Source organism: Manis javanica, chromosome 2 (genome assembly GCF_040802235.1).
Source record: "Manis javanica isolate MJ-LG chromosome 2, MJ_LKY, whole genome shotgun sequence".
Lineage (NCBI taxonomy): Eukaryota > Metazoa > Chordata > Mammalia > Pholidota > Manidae > Manis > Manis javanica.
In genome coordinates, this window is record NC_133157.1 from 158,323,898 (window position 1) to 158,346,578 (window position 22,681).

At 36.9% G+C, this 22,681-nt stretch overlaps 1 protein-coding gene and 1 non-coding gene across 13 annotated transcripts in view; both read right to left on the reverse strand.

Moving 5' to 3' along the window:
* The window catches only part of NCOA2 (nuclear receptor coactivator 2), a 289,669-nt gene that overhangs the window by 207,169 nt on the left and 59,819 nt on the right, over window positions 1-22,681 (reverse strand). For 3 of the 12 annotated variants that reach the window (XM_073229665.1, XM_073229670.1, XM_073229666.1), the window contains exon 1: window positions 4,589-6,359. The exons of 8 other annotated variants lie outside the window; for them this stretch is intronic. The gene's annotated coding sequence lies outside the window, so the exon portion shown is untranslated. Of the gene's footprint in view, window positions 1-4,584; window positions 6,360-22,681 lie in introns of those variants that run through there. One more of the 12 variants, XM_073229667.1, reaches the window with a different exon arrangement.
* LOC118968351 (small nucleolar RNA U13) lies at window positions 1,486-1,589 on the reverse strand. Its single transcript, XR_005055970.2, has one exon. It is a non-coding gene; the product is annotated as a small nucleolar RNA U13 (small nucleolar RNA).

Genomic DNA, 22,681 nt, shown 5'->3' on the forward strand with positions numbered 1-22,681 from the left:
TCACAGGCTGTGTCATAGGCTCTTCTGTTAGGTACTTTGTTGCCATTAAGTGAGAGGCAAGCAGGTATTCAACTACTTGAAACACTATGACTGCCAATTACTGAGTCAGATTTAACTAACACATAAACTACTCAGACTATGCTAAACACTTGGGAGGCAGCATCAAATTGTTCAACAGCTAGTCAGTGAGTATTTATGAGTCCACTGTGTATACACGTTTGTACTGGAAACTTGGCACATATATCAATGATCAAACATAATCCCTGCCCTCAAAGAGTTTACCATCTAAAGGACACAAAGAAATTACAGAAAAATGTAGGAAGATGCAGTATTTCTCGGTCTAACAGCTGGCTATTATACTAGTTTATCAGTGGTTATGCTGAGTGGTTGGTGGACAGCTGATGTTATTAGAAATGCTTCTTTGAGTCAGTTTTGCTCTGTTTAAAAGACAGGAGAGAACATAATGGATGACTAAGAGATGAGAGGCAGTTATAAATATAAATTACAATTTGGACATTGAATGTAACAATGGTAAGAAAGCATATCAATGCAGAACGAAACATAAGTAATTTTCACAGTGAAAAGCAGAATTATCTGGTGTAGGAAAAGAATGAAATCAGCAATCTTTGAAAAGGTTATTGATGCTAGGGTGATATTAGCCTAATTTGGAAAATTAATAATTTTCAAAATGAGTATTTATTACATTAACTCCATTGCTAATTATTCAACCTGGGGATGTGGGGAGAGGGGAGAGGGGAGAGAAAGAATCATTGCCTGGGGATACTTAATTTATTACCAGGACCAAGTTTCTATACAACAATGGGTAAATCAAATTGCTGACTATGTGTTTATAATGTTGTCTCACTTAATATAACCTACCAAACTGTTTAACCCTTCTGTCATAGGATGTGAGCCTAGGAGTTTATAACTCAGATTTTCTAAGACAAAAATAAAATGAATCCAAAAAAGGGCCAAATTTTTAAGAAAAATATGGATATGTACACACAACTGTTTAAAATTATACAGCAAGTTAACAGTCTTCCCAGAGTAATCAATCCTATTCCTCAGAGGGATGAACAAGCTTTGGGTAATTCAGGGTCCCAGTCCCCCGGCCCAGAAACTCATGGTCCCCATGAATAGTCTCACATACCCCTCAACTAGCTCTACAACTACTTTTTCTCTACATCTCCAAATCTGTCTTAAATTATAAAGCATTCCATTTCCAAGATTGACATGCATATACCTAAAATACATTGTTAGGGCAAAATATGCCAACCAAACTGGTGATTATTCCACTTCAATTTTCTCTTACCTTCACCATCTTATCAATACATATGCCATCTAACTCCAAAACGATATGCTGAGGTTTACCTTCTCAATTTGTGCCCAAAATCTAGTGTAAGCATTAATTCACTTATTCCCTAGGAATCTGCAAGCACCAAGTGCCAGAGGGTATAAAAAAGTTGTATTAATATATTTTTTCCAAGTCAGATGGGCAATGTGCCAACACTGTAACAAGGTTTGAGGGAGGCACACGTCACCCGAAAGTGTGAACACCCAGTCATCACACTTATGAAATACAAAAGGATTGAAGTTGTATTAATATTATCCTTACCCTTACAGCATGTGCTCTACAGACCAACAATTCCTAAAAGAAAATTAATACCCTTTCTTACTCATTCCAAGAAGATTTTGCTGTCCCTGGAGCTTTGCTCCACAGAGATGCTAGAATAGGTATTCTGTTTCCAAACCTGGCTTTATATTCAGAGCAGCTCTTTCAAGTTAAGTCAGTTCTACCTTTTTACCATCAATGAAGTTATTATTCATTCTGTTCTTCTAAGATTTTCCTTTTTAGGTTTATAAAATAAACGTTCATTTTGGAAAATAGACAAGGGTGTAAAAGAGAGGGAAATTATGTTCACTACCACACCACACCCTTCAAGTACCTCTGTTTTTTACCATCAATGAAGTTATTATTTATTCTGTTCTTTTAAGATTTTCCTTTTTAGGTTTATAAAATAAACATTCATTTTGGAAAATAGACAAGGGTGTAAAAGAGAGGGAAATAATGTTCACTATCACACCACACCCTTCAAGTACCTCTGTTGTTTAGCTAACACTTTCATTTATTTATTTCAGGGTTTTTAAAATGCATATCTTTCAACATGATGAAATGTAATTCTACATAAGAATTTACTACTCTGCTACTTTCCCTTATCATTATTGTTGTGCTATAATAAGAGCAGATCATCATTTACTTAACCATTTCTTCCCTGCTTAACCGTACTGTTTCCATTGTTTCATTGTTTATAGAAACTACAAGATAGAAATCTTTATATATAAACCTTCATCTGGATATATGACTACCTCCTGGAAATGGAGTACCAGGGGTGGCTTTCCTAGGGCAAAAGATCTGATCAAATTTTGATTGTTAAGGTTCCGGATACATAAAGCAAAATGATTTCCAGAAAATATCAATTTATACCACAAACCAGTAGTTCATGAAAATGCTTTTTCATCACAACCTGACTCTCCTTCATTTATCTTTATTACTAATTTGATAGGTACAAAATGGCACCTTCCTGCAGCTTTCACTTACAGTTTTTATTTAAGCATCTATTCTTCATAGAGGCTAAAATGAGACTTATCTCTCCCCAGAATCTTTGACATGGGTGGCCCATTAACTTGGTCTAGCATTCTAGTCTTTCTGGCCAAAGCTTAGTCACCTCTATCTCATCGCCTCATAAATGGAGGCCATTACCACCAGAAGTCTAAGCAGCAGACTCCTCTCTGAGACACACCAACCATTCTAGTGGCAGAGACAGCTCAAATGGAGCCTCGAGAAAACCAGCCTCTACCACATTTTACATGTACATAACGAGCAAGACAAGCCAAAAACACTGGGTTAAGGTTTAACAGATGTACACAGGAACTCCAACTGCTCTTAATAATACTTTTCTCAGTTCTTCCTACTACCAAAGATATAGTTCAGTGCAGTACTCTTCTCAGATTGCCTAGAACTTCTAACCCAAACTTAAGAGTCTGTGTATATATGTGTGTATAAAGCACACATGTTCTTACCCTTATTATTTATGTTTTCTTGCAAACATGAACAGAATACAGGTGTTTCACTGCTATTAGTTCAAAATAGTTACAGTAATAAAAGTAATACAAATAAGTTATAGAAAACTGGCATGTCTGTTCTTCACACACAGAGAGGAAGAAAAGAGAGAGCATAGCACTCTGATTCTTAGAATTATATGGAGGATTATATAAGGGTATATATAATCAACTTGAAAGGTATATCTTTTATAAAATTATCTGTAACATGGAAGGTTCACACAAGGAAAACTGATGACAATTTTTAATTTCTTGTGTTACTTATATATGATGAATCATGAAAATGATTGTTCATATCCTCAGTGATCCAATGTTGAAGATTTTAAGCCCAAAAGCTCATGAATATGCCCTTGTCCTCCATGCAGATTCACTCCTAAACACACTATTAGCTCTAAGCTATTTCCCCAACCATTGTGATCTTCCAAATGCATAAAAGGTAGGAGAGGTGATGAGATATTTAACCTTCAGTAGTTTTAAACTTTAAATTAAGTTTAATTGGTGGTAGTTCATAAACTCAACACTGACTTACAAAAGGCAGATATGGCCTTAAAAAAATAAAAGGCCTCACTACCTTATTGAGATTCTAATAAATAACTTATTCCCTGGGTTTCTCTAGAAACAGCACTCTTGGATAAGACAATCAGTAACTCACTCAGTCCTGTCCTGGGAGCTCTTCACCAGCCAGCTACCCACTTCCTGCCTTTGCTTAAGCTTTCCTTGCCTAACTTCAAAACTTTCCATTCCTCTTACAAGATCACACATATTAGGCTCACAGAGATTCACACATTCTGTTTTGTTTCATCTCTTTCCTTACAACACAAGCACGCATGAATAGGCATGACTGTTGAACAACAATCTTGATGTCTATTCATTTACATCTTGAATAATGGTATTATTTAAAGGAATATACCTAAAATAAACTGAGTGAAGTAGTCGCCTGCAGTAAAAGAGTACTCAATAGAAAGCAAGACTGAAGTATGTCTCCTCTCCTCAAATGCATATCTATATTTACCCTGAAATTCCTATGAAATCCATAATGTACTACAATCCATTCAAATACTGCCCAAAGCATACCACAAAGCTTGCTATGGACAAACTGCTTTAACTGAATGTATTTCAAAAATATTTATTTTAAATAATTCTTCAATCTATTCCCTATAATAAAAAATAGTGGCATCAGTCACAACACTGACCATCCAAGTTAATTCAGTTAAAAGACAACCAGCTAAACAAAGCAGCAGGACAATCTGACAATCACAATGAAACAAAACACTCCAGGTAAAACAAGCTTATTCAACTGTGGAAAGAAAATGACTTGGGTTTCCAAAGTTATTTTTAAACTCACTACAGAAAGCAATCATACACTATGTAATATGATTATACACCGATGCATTAAGAGTTTAAAAAACAGAATATAGACAGATAGATAGATTATACAAAGATAGGTTTTTAAAGCTGTATTACCTACCAAGTGCTTCCAACAATTCCCAGTCCTTTGGGAGACAGCATTTTAATGAGGCAACTGCATGCATCCCAGAGGCTCAACCCACATTTCTTGATTTCTATGACAAAGATTGTCATTAACCTACCAAGATCACCAGGAATGCAGGACCAGTGTGGCCACACTTAAACGAACCTTTCATCTACTTGAGCAAAACAAAAACACTGTGAAACTGGTATGGCAAGTCATACAACTTAGCACTATTATACATTAGTTTCAAATGAGACCGCCTGACTAATCAGCGTATCTGAGACTCATGCAGGAAAGCCCAATGCATGTAACATGCACAAACTTGGAAAAACAAGAACTAACCAAGACAAGCAATTTTCAGGAGAATAACTTACGGTAAGATTATGTAAACCATACAAATTCTAGATAAAGCCCCAAGGATTATATACAACTGCTGTATTTCAATGCAAAAAAAGACCTCAATTTTTCAGTTATAAAGGTCTTTGCTGAGTTCCTCTATAAAACAATTTATAAGTTTGTGACATTCCTGGATACAATTTTTCTTGTTCTTTCGAAGTCTCCTTGTAGATATCATTTGTAAACTTGGTTTCTTGAATAAAAATCTTTACCATTTTAAGTTCCTTTTAAAATTTCCTTGAGTAATATCCTAAATTACTATAGATTAATGGATAGAAATACATTATGGATTTCTAGAATACTGTACTTGTCCTTATTGTAAGAGAAACTTTATTAATATCAGTGATTAAATAAGCAGTCAAGGCCCCCTTATAAAAACAGGGATCAGGGGGAACAACCTCACCAATATTCAAGACCATGCTCACTACAAATTAATCTCTATATGTGAACAGGAATATACAAATTGACACATAAAATATTTTTTTCATTCTAAAAGGTAACTTTTAATTTGCATTTCCCTGATATCAAACCAGACACCTTACCAGAATAAATAAACTTCAAAAGGGGAAAAAAATAAGACCAACAATAGGTGACAAGGATGTAGAGCAACTGGAACCCAAATACACTGCTGATCAGAAGTGTAAACGTGTATAAACACTTGAAAAACTGACTGACAGTACCTACAAAAGCCCAGCATCCACTATTCCCAAGACCCAGCGATTTCAATCTTTCAGTCTGGGTATATATCCAAGAGAAGTGAAGATAAACGTGTATAAAACCAAAAACATGTATAAGAATTTCATAGCAGCTTTATTTATAATAGCCAAAAATGGAAATATCCCAGATGTCCATCCACAAGATGAATACATAAATTTTAATATATTCACATAATGGAACAATACACAAAAAATGAAAGAGATGAAACTAACATTCTATGGGTGAATCTCACAGATGTAATGCTGAACCAGAGACATGATACCAAAGAGTACACCCTATATGATACAGTTTTTATGAAGTTTAAAAAACTAATCAAAGAGGGGTAAGTGATCTATTTATGAGGATCAAGGTCGGAGTAGTAGTTATCTATGAAGGGACACAGGAGTGTGGGGTGATGGAAGTGTTCTATGTATTACTCTGGGTAGTATTTTCAAAGGTGTACACATATTTACACATATATGAAAACTGAGTCACATTCCATCTTCCCAGCTTCCTAACTTTCAATAAGTTTTAATCTTCCTAAACCTAACTTTTTCCTCTATAGGATGGAGATAATGCTTTTGATAAAGGGTTGATATTGAGATGATAAAACATTCAAAGAACTGTCACTGTAATTAGTACCTGGTTTCTTATATGCATCAAACAAGGATCATAATGAAAAAGAGATTTATGAATGCCAAGAGTAAAAAGCAATAACTGACAGTCATGAATACAGCAGACACAAGAAATTAAAATTTGGAAAAGTCTGAATGCTATATAGTATAAAAGCAAAAAGCAGAACACAACTCAAGAAAAATTCATGATAAACTGTATTTATGTAATCTTAAAAGGCATGAATGCACACAATATATTTAAGATAGCTTTCCAGCTGAAGTGGTTATATAAAATGAAAATAATTCTAACACCTACGGGTTGGTTATCTACACAGAGAAGAAGGTAATAAAGTAATTTTTCTCTCCTAAATAAAAACTTCCTATTAGTTACTTTGTTTTAAAGCCTCTCATATTCCCATTTACTTAAGAAGAGACAACATAAAAAATAGTTCTAACACTGAGGGATTTATTTTCAACCCAAAGTACTCATAACAGTATAGCTTTAAAGTATAAAAAGCAAACTCCATGTTTAAATTTCAACTTTAGCAAAGGTATTATACTTTTAGCGTATTATTTCTTGGATTTTTATCTTTTAATAATGGTCAGAAGTACAACTGTCATTACTTGTTATTTCTACATATATTCAATATATACAGGAACAATATCATAAAATCTTACTGAAACCAAAACAAAACAGAATCTAACTTTTACTGACCAGTGTAATGTCACGTGCTAAATCAACGAGCTTAAAATAATCTGACACAATGGAGTACACACATAAGTAATCACAAAAGATCACTTAAATCTTTGAATTTTTGCTGCAGCTTGTACAGGGCTTTGAACATTGAAATTCCAGCTTGCTGACATATAAAATGCTACTAAAAATTTTAAACTAATTTGAAAATACTACAACTGTCTGAATTGTATGCAGAGATGTTTTCCTTTTTACAGTTCTCTCCAGTTCACTAAGAAAAATTTATAGGTAAAAGTAACAGGTATTCCTACCTTAAACTAAAATGTCTAAAATTCCTGCTATGTATTAATTGGTGTCAACTTTAAAAAAGCATAACAATTTTGATGTTATTTTTATACCCATGTTTTTTCTAATATTAAATTGCACACTACCAGAGAAACCAAAGTAAAAATTAGACTTTATCTAATGTTCATTTGAAACTAAGCTTAAATTTTCATTTAAGATTTATCTTTAAATGCTTGCATTTAAATTTTCTAAAGCAAAATATCCTAATCAATGAGGCAACAAACATATTGTTAAAAAATCATTAAGATATTACAGTCCCACTAAAGGTAGTAAGAAAAATGTGCATTTTCACACACAGAGACACATTACAGTTTTAAACAATAAGCCACTACTTAACAACCTGGCATGAATAGAGAAGCTGAAAAAGTTAGAATGCAAAGTCCCCTTAAGGTCCACAGGGTTTACTTTTAAATTCATGTTACATGAATTCTTTTATTAATGTTTTAAAAAGACAATACTTATGAAAAGGAATCGTGTGATGGAAGCCATTTTTAGACTTGGAAATCAACAATTTTACTAAAAACATAAGTATATAGTAAACAGTAACTGGAATGAGAAGGGGCTGGGGATGAAGCCAACAGAATTGCTTGTAGCTAAGCTAAAACTGGACAATGTAACTACTGCAAAAAAATTTTTTTAATCTCTAAGAATTAAAAAAAAGCTAGTCAACTTTTTCAGTTAGAAACCACAACTACACTTGTGTTTGAGCAGAGAATATCTGTGCCAAATTTATCTTACTATGAATTAAAATGGCTAAGATTTGTAAACAAGTTTAAAACCATGCTCAATAATTAAAAGAAAACCACGTACACTTGAGTATGTGCGACAATATAATACAATATGATTCTGAGTCTATTTCAAGAATGCTGGTCTGACTAAAACTTTTCTCTAACTTATTCCTAATTCTGGATATAAAAATGAGTCTTTTTCTGTGGAAGTTGATAGAAAATTCTGCCAAAATCCCCTTTGACAATTTTACTCATGTTTTGTTGTTGCTGGTTTGGCAGGGGTGTGGAGAGAACTTTTTTTTTCTTTTAAAGAAACTTCATAATGTTTATTAAAGTATGTGATACAATTCAATTTAAACAGCTTTTAACAGCAAAAATTGATACTAATATCAAATTAATGTTTTCCCATTTTAAATAACTCTCAAGTGACCAATGCTTGCTTTGGTGCTCTGAATACCATAAATCTATTTAATCTTTATAGATCAAACTCCAAGAGTCCATAGTTCAGAGAAACATGTGCTTTAAAAAAGCTGGAAGGTAGTTGTTTAATACAGAGAGGAATAAAAAGCACTGAAATAATAGAGATGGGGAAGAAATTATTTTTATTCACATAGTACAATATCTATATTTTACAGTCATCACTTCAACTCACCAGAGCAGGCCTGAAAGGTAAATATTACCTTCATTTTACAAAAAAATGGAGAAAACTGAGTTTAAGTAACTTGCCTAGGGTCTCACTACTCAGGGTCAAGCACGGACTTATATTCCTAATTAAGCTAGGATTCAAACCTAAGATCTCATATTCCAAATCCATTTTCTTTCCCTTTCCCTTTATTTATGCACTCCAATATTTGGTTGCAGCTTTTGTCAAAAGCTGGCAGAACTAGTCTTCTCCGACTGCTTGCATGCGTGCACTGCTTGCAGGGCATGTTCAGAGACTAGACTTTTTACTAGCTGACTTAAATTAATTAAAAGACTCAAAACCAAACCCAACAAGTCAAGAATAATCAGAAGTGTTCACTATCACACCCAGGCATTACCGGGTGCCAGTGCTGTAAAATCACCCTGTCGCTGCCTCAGACACTGACGGCGTTCAGCTCTGTGCTGCTGGAGTAGAAGGACCCCCTGAAGCCTCACAATCAACTGTGAGGCAGTAAACACTGCTCTGTCCTCAGCAGCCACCCGCCTGAGAGGTTAAGCTTCTCACTCACTAACAGCAATCTCACTTACCTTCTCTAACACCTCAGTGAATAACCTACCCAGTTAGATCCTCTTTCACATACTGCCAGACAACGTAAATATCCATGTGCAAAAAAGTTTACCTAAATTTCTAAATTTCACAGCACATTCCTGAAAGGTTTACAGTTTACCAGTGTGCCAAGATATTTGAGAACTACCAGCCTAGGCGCATCTGTGGATACAGCCTACAAAGCCAGTACACCAATGGTGACCATTACCTGCACTTGTCAGATCAGCAGTCCTAAAAGCCACCAAGGCCCCTCAATCAGCTTGCTCAGCCAAGATTTTTCACCCAGGCCATTTCATGGCCTTTGCTTTCTTCATACTACAACCAATATGCATGCTGTTCTCTACTGACACGGTGCTCTTGGCCTCTCCCAGCAGAGATCACCCTGGCTTTCCCCCTATCTCTCTGTATATAGTGACTCACTTTGGATCCGTATCCCATTATCTTGACCTATTAACATCCTTCCCATCTTTCATGATTCTGCTCCTACTTCATGATCCTTCCTTGATCTCACTTTTGAGAATTAGTCTCCCTAGTTTGCGTTTCCATAAAATTTACTTTATACTGCTTATTGAGCTCTGTCTTCTATTTGTGTTATATTGGTTCCACACATCTCTTTTCATTTTAGAGCATGAGATCTTAAGGGCAAGAGGTTCTGGCTTATCTCTTTTATCAATCCCAATAACTTTCTTGAAATGCTTGTTGTAATAAATGCTTTAATAAATGGAAGGTACTGGATCCTTGGCAGAAGCCATCAAATTCAGTGCTTGCACTTAATACATTCATTCTGCTCTGGTCAGACCACTTACCTCCACCTACATAAGCCATGATCATTTCTTCAGCCACCCTGAACATGAGTCCCTCATTCCTGTTTCCAAGAGCTCTGCTCACAGTATCTACCCCTCATCCCCATACATGCTCCCCCCACCCCCATACATGCTTACCCCTTTCTACAACTTCCACAATGAGTTTTTTCTGGAATGATGTAAAACATTCCCACTTGTACCATCATGTCTGTTCTCTAGAAAGCAGGGCTGAGCCAATTGCTCTCAACCATGGTAGAGCCAGCTGCTGCCAGTGTCTGTGAATTAAAGCACTACACTAAAACAGCTGAACAGGTTTTACACTAAATCTGAAAGGCTTGTTGTCTAATTGTGGTAAAACACACATAACATAAAATTTACCATCTTAACCATTTTTACACCAGTAGTGTTAAGTGCATTAATACTGTTGTGCACCCATCTCCAGAATCCTTATAGCTGCAAAACAAACTCTATAGCCATTAAAGAGTAACTCCTCATTCCCCTTCACTACCCACCCCCTCTCCCTGGATATCACCATTCTACTTTCTGTCTCAAATGAACTTAACTACTCTAGGTACTCTTGTGAGTGGAATCATTCATTATTTGTTTTTCTGTGACTTGCTTATTTCACTTAGCATAATGTCTTCAAGCTTCATCCATGTTGTCAGAACTTCCTTTCTTAGGCTGAGTAATACGCCACTGTATGTGTGCACAGTTTGCCCACTCATCTGTCAATAGACACTGAGTTGCTTCCACCTTTGGCTATTTACAAATAATGTTGCTGTGAATGTAGATGCATATATAACCTAGGGTTTGTTTTGAGCTAATTCAAAAGTCGCTCTGAAGGTGCTGTGTGGAGAGAAGACAAAGGTACATCTAAGGAAAAGAAAACCATCTTACAAAGCAGCTGAAACTAACAGACAAGTGCCCCTTATGAATACAGATGGGGAGAGGTTTATATGTATAAAGATGCCATGGACCAGGAGCTGCTCACAAAACAGTGCTTAGTGCTAAATAAACTCATTAGGATTTTTCAATATATGGTAAGGGCTAAATATTGAGAAATTTAAGAGTAGTGCCTATGTAACATGCATGTGCATGCATGCAAACACACATGCTGGCCTCCCAGCACTACTGAGAAAAATCACTAATTATACTCAAACTAATAAATCCCTGCTTTTGCTCATCCCGGAGCATATTAGAGAAGCTGTCCCTGAGGAAAGTAACTCCTTTAACTACTGGTGATTGGGATATTCAACATAGGGCTCATATTTCCCATCAGTACTGAAGAGAGACAGTACTGAAGAGACTCTTCTTTCATATTTCTAAGTTTCTCCCATGAACTTGAATACAGCTCTCATTCTTAGCCCCTGATCTCCAGGAAAGGGTAGAATTCCTTAATACTGGAAAGTTTCCACTGTAGAATGAGGGTTTACAGATTCCGGCTCACAAAGCTGCATGAGGGTCACTCACAGGCAGAAGGTGACACTGTTTGCTCCCAAACATCCAGAAGAGAAACATGGTAGGAATTCCTGCCAACATGTCCCTCTCAGGATCCCCTGTCTGGTCAGAGAGAGCATGGGAGGAACAAAGGAAAGAATTTGGGTTCAACTTCCCAGAAAGATCTTTCTGGATAGGTAGAAATATCTATCAGCATACTAAGAGCACACATTCTGGAGGCATCAAATAGTGGCTTTCCATACACACTAGCTGTGGGACGTTAGGCAAGGTGCTTAACCTTTGAGTGCCATCTGCAAAACACAGGTGATAATTATACCCACCTCATAGCGCTGCTATCAAGCTTTAGTCTTAGAATAATGCTTTTCCATGTACGCACTTCTGTTAAATAAAGAAAAAGGTAATTTAAGGCATAGAAAAATGACCAATATTGCAAGGCCCAATGAGGTTGTGGGGCCTCAAGCCATTTTTAATGTGTACACTCCTCAGTGTGCACATGGATCACCACAAATTAGATTATTCATGACTTGAAAAGTCAGTAAAACTATACTGTGATGATGCATGACCAAGAAAAATAGTGCTTTGATTTGTTAACTGTTAATGAATATTTTAACAAACATAAGAAAAAAAATATTACTCATGAATGTTTCTATTTAGTACTGGAATACTAATTGCTACATGGAGGTTCCTAAAAAAACTAAAAATAGAAATAACATTTGATCCAGTCATTCCACTCCTAGGAACTTATCCAAAGAAAACAAGATCCCTGATTCAAAAAGACATATGCATCCCTATGTTTATACTGCAGCACTATTTACAATAGCCAAGATATGGAAGCAACCTAAGTGTCCATTAGTAGATATATGGATAAAAAAGATGTGATATGCACATTGGATTAAAGATGGCAGGTGAGAGGACAGACAGAGGTTACCTCCTAAAACTGTATACAATTAGAAAATATACTTGGTGCAACTAATCCTCAGAGAGCAACAGGAAAGAGGACTGCACCAGACAGCACACACCTGGAGAAGAGAGCAGACCTCACGGAACAGGGGAACATACCAAAGCTGTGGCCTGGAGGGACACAAGCCTTCCCCCACCCCAGCTCACCAGCAGGAATAAGAGAAATGGAACAGGGAGGGAGTGGAAGGCCTGGGACTGCTGAATACCTAACTCGAGAGTTCTGCTCTGGGAGCACAAACCTACATTTCATGGTGCTTTCATGATACTCATGTGATTGTGGGGTTGGAAAGCTAATACAGGCAGAATTCCTGGAGAGACTGAGATTCCAGCTGCTTGTGGAAAGCAGGGATCCATATCCGGCTGCTCTGGGACAAAAGCCTTTATCTGTGTGCTCGGCCCACTGGTTCAGGCAGTGGAGACAGGCATAGCAGCCGGGAAGCAGGGAACAGCTCTTTCCTCCCCCCAGGCACCAATACCGCTCCCCTGCAACCCCTGACATTGCTTCAGGGGCTGAGCAGCTCCAGATTAGAGCTCCTGGACACAAGAGGGTGCCATATACAAACATGAAAGGCCAAAGAAACCCGGTCCAGACAAAAATAATTAATACAACTCCCGAGAAACATTTAAATGACATGGACCTCATGACACTTCCAGAAAGAGAGTTCAAAATAAAAATCATCAACATTATAATGGAAGTATAGAAATACATCCAAGAGCTCAGGAATTAATTCAGGTCGGAGACCCAATCATTGAAGAGCACAATGGAGGGTATTAAAAGCAGGTTGGATATGGTGGAGGAGACAATAAATGAAATAGAAACTAAAGAAGAGGAATACAAAGAAGCTGAGGTAGAGAGAGAAAAAAGGATCTCTAAGAATGAAAGAATATTGAAAGAACTGTGTGACCAATCCAAATGGAACAATATTCGCATTACAGGGATAACAGAAGAAGAAGAGAGGTAGAAAGGGATAGAAAGTGTCTTTGAGGAGGTAGTTGCTGAAAACTTCCCCAATCTGGGGAAGGACATAGTCTCTCAGGTCATGGAGGCACACAGATCTCAGAACACAAGGGACCCAAGGAAGACAACACCAAGACATATAATAATAAAATTGGCAAAGATCAATGATAAGGACAGACTATTAAAAACAGCCAGAGAGAGAAATAAGATCACATACAAAGGAAAGTCCATCAGGATAACATCAGACTTCTCAGCAGAAACCTTACAGGCCAGAAGGGAGTGGCATGATGTGTTTAATGCAATGAAGCAGAAGGGCCTGGAACCAAGAATACTTTATCCAGCAAGATTATCATTTAAATTTGAAGGAGGGATTAAACAATTTCCAGATAAGCAAAAGCTGAGAGAATTTACCTCACACAAACCATCTCTACAGTCGATTTTGGAGGGATGGCTATAGATGGAAGCATTCCTAAGGTTTAATAGCTGTCACCAGAGGAAATAAAGCCACAGAAAAGGAAGTAGAACAGCTAATTACTAAGCAAATGCAAAATTAAAATAACTATCCCCAAAGTCAATCAAGGGATAGACATAGAATACAGAATATGATACCTAATATATAAAGAATGGAGGAGGAAAAGAAAAGAACCTTTAGATTGTGTTTGTAACAGCACATTAAGTGAGTTAAGTTAGACTCTTAGATAGTAAGGAAGTTAACCTTTAACCTTTGGTAACCACGAATCTAAAGCCTGCAATGGCAGTAAGTACATATCTTTCAGAAATCACCCCAAATGTAAGTGGACTGAATGCACCAATCAAAAGACATAGAGTCACTGAATGGATAAAAAAGAAAGAGCCATCTATATGCTGCTTCCAAGAGACTCACCTCAAACCCAAAGACATGCACAGACTATAAGTCAAGGGATGGAAAAAGACATTTCTTGCAAACAACAGGGAGAAAAAAGCAGGTGTTCCAGTACTAGTATCAGACAAAATAGACTTCAAAACAAAGAAAGTAACAAGAGATAAAAAAGGACATTACATAATCATAAAGTGGTCAGTCCAACAAGAGGATATAACCATTATAAATATATATGCACCCAATACAGGAGCACTAGCATATGTGAAACAAATACTAGCAGAATTAAAGGAGGAAATAGAATGCAATGCATTCATTTTAGGAGACTTCAACACACCACTCCAAAGGATAGGTCCACCAGACAGAAAATGAGTAAGGACACAGACGTACTGAGCAACACACTAGAACAGATGGACCTAACAGACATCTATAGAACTCGACACCCAAAAGCGACAGGATACACATTCTTCTCAAGTGCACACGGAACATTCTCCAGAATAGACCACATACTAGGCCACAAAAAGAGCCTCAGTTAATTCCAAACGATTGAAATTCTACCAACCCACTTTTCAGACCACAAAGGTATAAAACTAGAAACAAATTGTACAAAGAAAGCAAAAAGGCTCACAAACACATAGAGGCCTAACAACATGCTCCTAAATAATCAGTGGATCAAAGACGAAATTAAAATAGAGATCCAGCAATATATGGAAACAAATGACAACAACAACACAAAGCCCCAACTTCTGTGGGATGCAGCAAAAGCAGTCTTAAGAGGAAAGCATATAGCAATACAGGCATATTTAAAGAAGGAGGAACAATCCCAAATGAATAGTCTAAAGTCACAATTATCGAAACTGGAAAAAGAAGAACAAATGAGGCCTGAAGTCAGCAGAAGGTAGGACATAATAAAGATCAGAGAAAAAATAAATAAAATTGAGAAGAATAAAACAATAGAAAAAAAATCAATGAAACCAAGAGCTAGTTCTTTGAGAAAATGAACAAAATAGATAAGCCCCTAGCCAGACTTATTAAGAGAAAAAGAGAATCTATACACATCAATAGAATCAGAAATGAGAAAGGAAAAATCCCTATGGACCCCACAGAAATACAAAGAATTATTAGAGAATACTATAAAAACCTATATGCTAACAAGCTGGAAAACCTAGAAAAAATGGACAACTTCCTAGAAAAATACAACCTTCCAAGACTGACCAAGGAAGAAACAGAAAGTCTAAACAGACCAATTACCAGCAACAAAATTGAAGCGGTAATCAAAAAACTACCCAAGAGCAAAACCCCCAGGCCAGATGGATTTCCCTCAGAATTTTACCAGACATACAGAGAAGACATAAGGCCCATTCTCCTTAAAGTTTTCCAAAAAATAGAAGAGGGAATACTCCCAAACTCATTCTATGAAGCCAACATCACCCTAATACCAAAACCAGGCAAAGACTCCACCAAAAAAGAAAACTACAGACCAATATCCCTGATGAATGTAGATGCAAAAATACTCAACAAAATATTAGCAAACCAAATTCAAAAATACATCAAAAGGGTCATACACCATGACCAGGTGGGATTCATCCCAGGGATGCAAGGATGGTACAACATTCGAAAATCCATCAACATCATCCACCGCATCAACAAAAAGAAGGACAAAAACCACATGAACACTCCAAACATGTTGAAAAAGCATTCAACAAAATTCAACATCAATTCATGATAAAAACTCTCAACAAAATGGGTATAGAGGGCAAGTATATCAACATAATAAAGGCCATATATGATAAACCCACAGTCAATATCATACTAAACAGCGAGAAGCTGAAAGTTTTTCCTTTAATATCGGGAACAAGGCAGGGATGCCCACTCTCCCCAGTGTTATTCAACATAGTAATGGAGGTCCTAGCCATGGCAATTAGACAAAACAAAGAAATACAAGGAATGCAGATTGGGAAAGAAGAAGTCAAACTGTCACTATTTGCAGATGACATGATATTGTACATAAAAAACCCTAAAGACTCCACTCCAAAACTACTGAAACTAATATCAAAATTCAGCAAAGTTGCAGGATACAAAATTAATACACAGAAATCTATGGATTTCCTATACACTAACAATGAACTAATAGAAAGAGAAATCAGGAAAACAATTCCATTCACAATTGAATCAAAAAGAATAAAATATCTAGAAATAAACCTAACTAAGGAACCGAAAGACCTGTACCCTGAAAAGTATGAGACGCTCCTAAGAGAAATTAAAGAGGACACTAACAAATAGAAACTCATTCCATGCTCTTGGCTAGGAGGAATTAATATCATCAAAATGGCCATCCTGCCCAAAGCAATATACAGATTCGATGCAATCTCTATCAAATTACCAACAGCATTCTTCAACGAACTGGAACAAATAGTTCAAAAATTCATATGGAAACACCAAAGACCCCAAATAGCCAAAGCAACCCTGAGAAGGAGGAATAAAGTGGGGGGGATCTCACTCCCCAACTTCAAGCTCTACTATAAAGCCACAGTAAAGACAATTTGGTACCAGCACAAGAACAGAGCCACAGACCAGTGGAACAGAATAGAGACTTCAGACATTAACCCAAACATATATGGTCAATTAATATACGATAAAGGAGCCATGGACATACAATGGGGAAATGACAGTCTCTTCAACAGTTGGTGCTGGCAAAACTGGACAGCTACATCTAAGAGAATGAAACTGGATCACTGTCTAACCCCATACACAAAAGTAAATTCGAAATGGATCAAAGTCCTGAATGTAAGCTATGAAGCCATAAAACTCTTATAAAAAAACATAGGCAAAAATCTCTTGGACATAAACACAAGCAACTTCTTCATGAACATATCCCCCCAGGCAAGGGAAACAAAAGCAAAAACGAACAAGTGGGACTATATTAAGCTGAAAAGCTTCTGTACAGAAAAGGACACCATCAATAGAACAAAAAGGTATCCTACAGTATGGGAGAATATATTCATAAATGACAGATCCGATAAAGGGTTGACATCCCAAATATATAAAGAGCTCACGAACCTCAACAAACAAAAAGCAAACAATCCAATCAAAAAATGGGCAGAGGAGCTGAACAGTTCTCCAAAGAAGAAATTCAGATGGCCAACAGACACATGAAAAGATGCTCCACACTGCTAGTCATCAGAGAAATGCAAATTAAAACACAATGAGATATCACCTCACACCAGTAAGGATCACCACCATCCAGAAGACAAACAACAACAAATGTTGGTGAGGTTGTAGAGAAAGGGGAACCCTCCTACACTGATGGTGGGAATGTAAATTAGTTCAAGCATTGTGGAAAGCAATATGAAGGTTCCTCAAAAAGCTCAAAATAGAAATACCATTTGACCCAGAAATTCCACTTCTAGGAATTACCCTAAGAATACAGCAGCCCAGTTTGAAAAAGACAGATGCACCCTATGTTTATCGCAGCACTATTTACAATAGCCAAGAAATGGAAGCAACTTAAGTGTATGTACCACACTGGAATATTATTCAGCCATATGAAGAAAACAAATCCTACCATTTGCAACAACATGGACGGAGCTAGCGGGTACTATGCTCAGTGAAATTAGCCAGGCGGAAAAAGACAAGTACCAAATGATTTCACTCATATGTGGAGTATAAGAAGAAAGAAAAACTGAAGGAACAAAACAGCAGCAGAATCACAGAACCCAAGAATGGACTAACAGTTACCAAAGGAAAAGGGACTGGGGAGGATGGGTGGGAAAGGAGGGGTAAGTGTGGGGAAAAAGAAAGGGGGCATTACGATTAGCATGTATAGTGTGTGGGGACATGGGGAGGGCTGTGCAACACAGAGAAGACAAGTAGTGATTTTTACAGCATCTTAGTACACTGATGGACAGTGACTGTAATGGGGTTTGTCAGGGGGACTTGGTGATGGAGGGAGTCTAGTAAACATAATGTTCTTCATGTAATTGTAGATTAATGATACGAAAAAATAGTAATAATACAATTAAAAAAAGATGTGATACATAAATACAGTGGAATATTAATCAGCCACAAAAAGAAAAGAAATCCTCCCATTTGCAGCAGCAGGGGTGGAGCTAGAGGCTATTATGCTCAGTGAAATAAGCCTGGCAGAGAAAGACAAGTACCAAATGATTTCACTCATTTGTGGAGTGTAACAATGAAGCAAAACTGGAGGAACAAAACAGCAGCAGACTCAGACTCTAAGAGGGGCTAGCAATTACCAAAGGGAAGGGGCTGGGGAGAGTGGGTGGGGAGAGAGGAAGAGGGGATTAAGGAGCATTATAATTAGCACTCTTAGGTAGGTCATGGGGAAGGCAGTACAGCACAGCAAAGACAAGTAATATAGAAGTAGCTGACAGTTATTGCAATGAAGTCAGGGTGAAGGGGCTTGATAATATGGGTGATTGTTGAAACCACAATGTTGTTCATGTAAAACCTTCATAAGATTGTATATCAATGATACTTTTTTTAAAAAATCACACACAAAAAAAGAAAAAGAACTCATACACTTCAACACCCAAAAAACAAATAATCCAATTAAATAATGGGTGGAGGACCTGAACAGACACTTCTCCAAAGAAATTCAGATGGCCATGAAAAGATGCTCCACATCACTAATCATCAGGGAAATGCAAATTAAAACCACAATGAGATATCACCTCACACCAGTTAAGATTACTTGCTAGCTTCATACCAGTTTATATTCTTTTAATAAGTGAATTCTAATTTCTGGTGAAACAGTATGGGGAATAGCTGCATGATTTTCCACAACACTAGCAGATATATATACAGAAAGAACAAAAGGAAGACCTGAAGTCCAATTCCCAATTCTCAAATGCATTCTACTTAATACCACATGTTCAATACCATGTTGGCTCCTCAATGTATTCTGTGCAAATGTTACATTTCAATTACCCAAAAACTTTTAACTCAGTGAAAATCTCTTTTCTTTGAGGCTAATTTTCAAAGTACAAGTGATAAGGCTCCTTAGGATTCTTTTCTCTTTAAAAAAAATCAGTATTTTTTCTAGAAAGAACTAGGACTTGAAATATTTTTTAAAGTTGTTATCTTAACTACTAGAGAACTCAGTAATATATCAATACTTTGCTGTGCTATGCAACAGTATCACATATAGAAGTAGCTATTCCACCAGTCAACCAACCTTTTCAAAATGATTTGTCTGTTTTGGCAAACTAATAACATTTAAATTAAGTTCCTTGTAATTTTAGAATTTAAAATATCTGAATTTTAACCGAAAGTTTCTGTGATGTCTGCCCTTGCACTGTTCACCATGTAAGAACTTATTCACTATGTAAGAATTTGTTCACCATGTAAGAACTTGTTCGTTATGCTTCAGAAGATTGGAGACTGTTGAGAACTAGGCTTGGGGTTGATTAATGATTGTGCATTGAGTCCCCTATACAGAATTTTATTGTTGTTAACAACCATTTGATCAATAAATATGAGAGATGCCTTCTCAAAAAAAAAAAATCTGAATTTAAAAAAAATTAACCACACAGATGCAGTCAATTTCAGGATCTTTAAAATTACTATAATAGAAAGCAAAACAAACCCAAAAACCCTAAAACAATCCCTTAGGGCTTGTAGAAAATCAGAGCGTCCCTTACTAATTATCCTTTGTAAGTCAATTTTTAAGATCTGGTTTTCAGAAAATTCAAAGTAATTCTAGAAATCATTTCCCTTAAACTTTAAAACCTGCAAGTATTGTTTTGCGTTCTTCCTAATATTTATACCAATTCAAATAAAAATGCTTACATGTTAAGAATTTTTAGTTTAACACTGCATTATTATTACTTTGAAGGAAATCTAAATAAGTTAGTTTCTTTTTATTTGCTCATCCGAATGCTAATCTAACATGACTGCCAGATTCTCATCATCTGCTGAGGGACTGCCAACCCTGTAACATTCTGGAACGCATCAAATACTGCAGGTGTGCCAGAACACATCACATAATATTAATACATTATTATTTCATTCTATTTGGCTTTTCAAAAGAAAAAGATTTCTCCTTAGCCCACAACTTAAATACTTTGCTCCCTTAGTAGTCACACACACACCCCACATACATACATAAATACACACACACACACACATACCCTATGTAGTTAAAAATCTCTTCTAGGATACTGTTTAGCTAAGCAGCAAAATTTATGTAAGGTAGACGGCCAAATATGCTTTTTAACACATACAAAATATAAGTAATACCACTGGATAAAGTACATGAAGACAGTTATTTCAGAAATAACAGGCTATAAAACATTAACCATTAACTTATATTCTATTTCATTATAGGCACTAAGCAGAAAAGATAAATATTTAATATACTCCTATGGTCAATAAATTTGAATTATTTCAGCAGTCGCTGCAAATACATTAGCAAATGCCTCTGGTTATAACGCCAAAGGTTAGTAAATAATTTTCAAGTTGACATAGTTACTAGCAGGACTGAAGTTTATTCAATGCCTCAGATCAAATATTCCTTTAAAATGTATGTTTTTATAAATGAAATAAGTATAAAATTTCTACTTATGCCCTTCCTGGTCCTTAAGTTGCATTCTGCCATACATAATACCCTTCCTGGAATGTCACAATTAACTAAAATAAGGGATGAATCTTTCCATACCATTACCATCTCAAAGATGATCCAAAACGTCAAGTCATCAGTAATGATTAACACTAACTAGAACAGTAAAATGGTGGACCAGTATGAAATTCTGAGGACTTAGGATCCCTATAATTTCTTTCATTAAGAATCTAGGTCTTATCTGAAGCTTTCATTCTAATTCGGGGTTAAGAAAAAGTGAAAGAGAAGCCACTCAACATGAGTTTCATGAAAGAAAATAATCTTCCCAGAAAAACGTGGTCCAAAAACCTATTTTTATGCTGACTGTTTGGAACCTGGGACACTCTCTCCTGTGATAGAAATGGCTATTAGGTTGTCTCAGACCAGCGACAAAAGCCTTTTTTAATCCATATAATCTATTTGTACAGCACTAGAGTACATGTACAGCTCAGATACAGTATGAGTAAAAAACATTTCAGGAAGAAACTCAGAATCCCCACCAGTTAGGACTCACCTACCCTCCACCTTGCCACAGTGGGACAGCGGACGTGCCTCCCCACCGCTGGACAGTGAGAGAATACTGTCTCCCACTGAGGGGCAGGTTCCCACAGGAGAGGCATGGTGTGGATGCCGGAAATGTTACAGGGGAGGTGACGGCAGCAGGGAGAGGTGGGGGATGGTTGAGAGTGGCTGAAAACCAGGAAGGGGACTAAGGAGCCATCCGTGGAGTCAACCGTGGGTAGGGACAGTGAGGTAAAGCTAACCATAGGACCATCCTCAGCCCGGTGCCAGCCTGCTGCCTTTCATTTCAGCTCACCTCGCCTGCTACGTCTGCGCAGAGACGGTCGCCGCTCCTCTGGCCAGCTACAGCAGAGAACACAGCCGATTTTATGTCTCCATAACAGCAAACCCTCTAATCTCTAGCAGTTTTTTACTGCTATAGCTACTGTAACACAGTGTTAAATGGGCCCTCTTATACACTAATTAATGGTGAGTCTTTTCTGGAGGAAAACGACACTCCATTCCAGAACTAGGACAAGCTGTGGAGCAAGGGAAGATGCTGGCTTCTGTCGGGACTGGGGCAGGGGTAAAAGTGGAGCTGAAGGGAGGGAAGACTCCAACAGTGGGAGACAGAACGAGGAAAAGGACTCCCAAACTGGAGAAAGTCGGACAAAACAAATCAAGATTCTGTAAATTAAGGCCTGGTCTGCTTATTAACAAAACTTCAACCATTCAAAAGACAAAATATACTTCTAAATAGTATTATAAGAATAAACACTTTACTATGTCAAGAAGATGGTTCATTTATTTAATGTAAAATGCATCTCAAGTGGAGTTAAAGTTAACATACTCTTTTCAAGTGCTAATACCAAAGCTGCAGTTTGGTAGCAAATCACAGTGGCCAAGATAATCTACGAGTAATTGACGGGCCAAGTGCTGCTATCACACCTGGAAATATTTAAGCCTGTCATGCCATGTATGTTAATAGTTACAAAGCAGGGCCTGTAGATTAACCACATCAGAAAAGTTAAATTATTATTTCATAGAACTCCAAAGGATCACAAATAATGCAATATGGTGACTCCCCAGGGGTAAAAAGGCCATGTGTGAAATATGGGCATATAGGGATAATAATCACTCCAAAGACCTTCACAGACAGTTTTTTCAAAGAATGTTAAAACATGCCATGCATGGTTCATAAATTTTTTTCTCA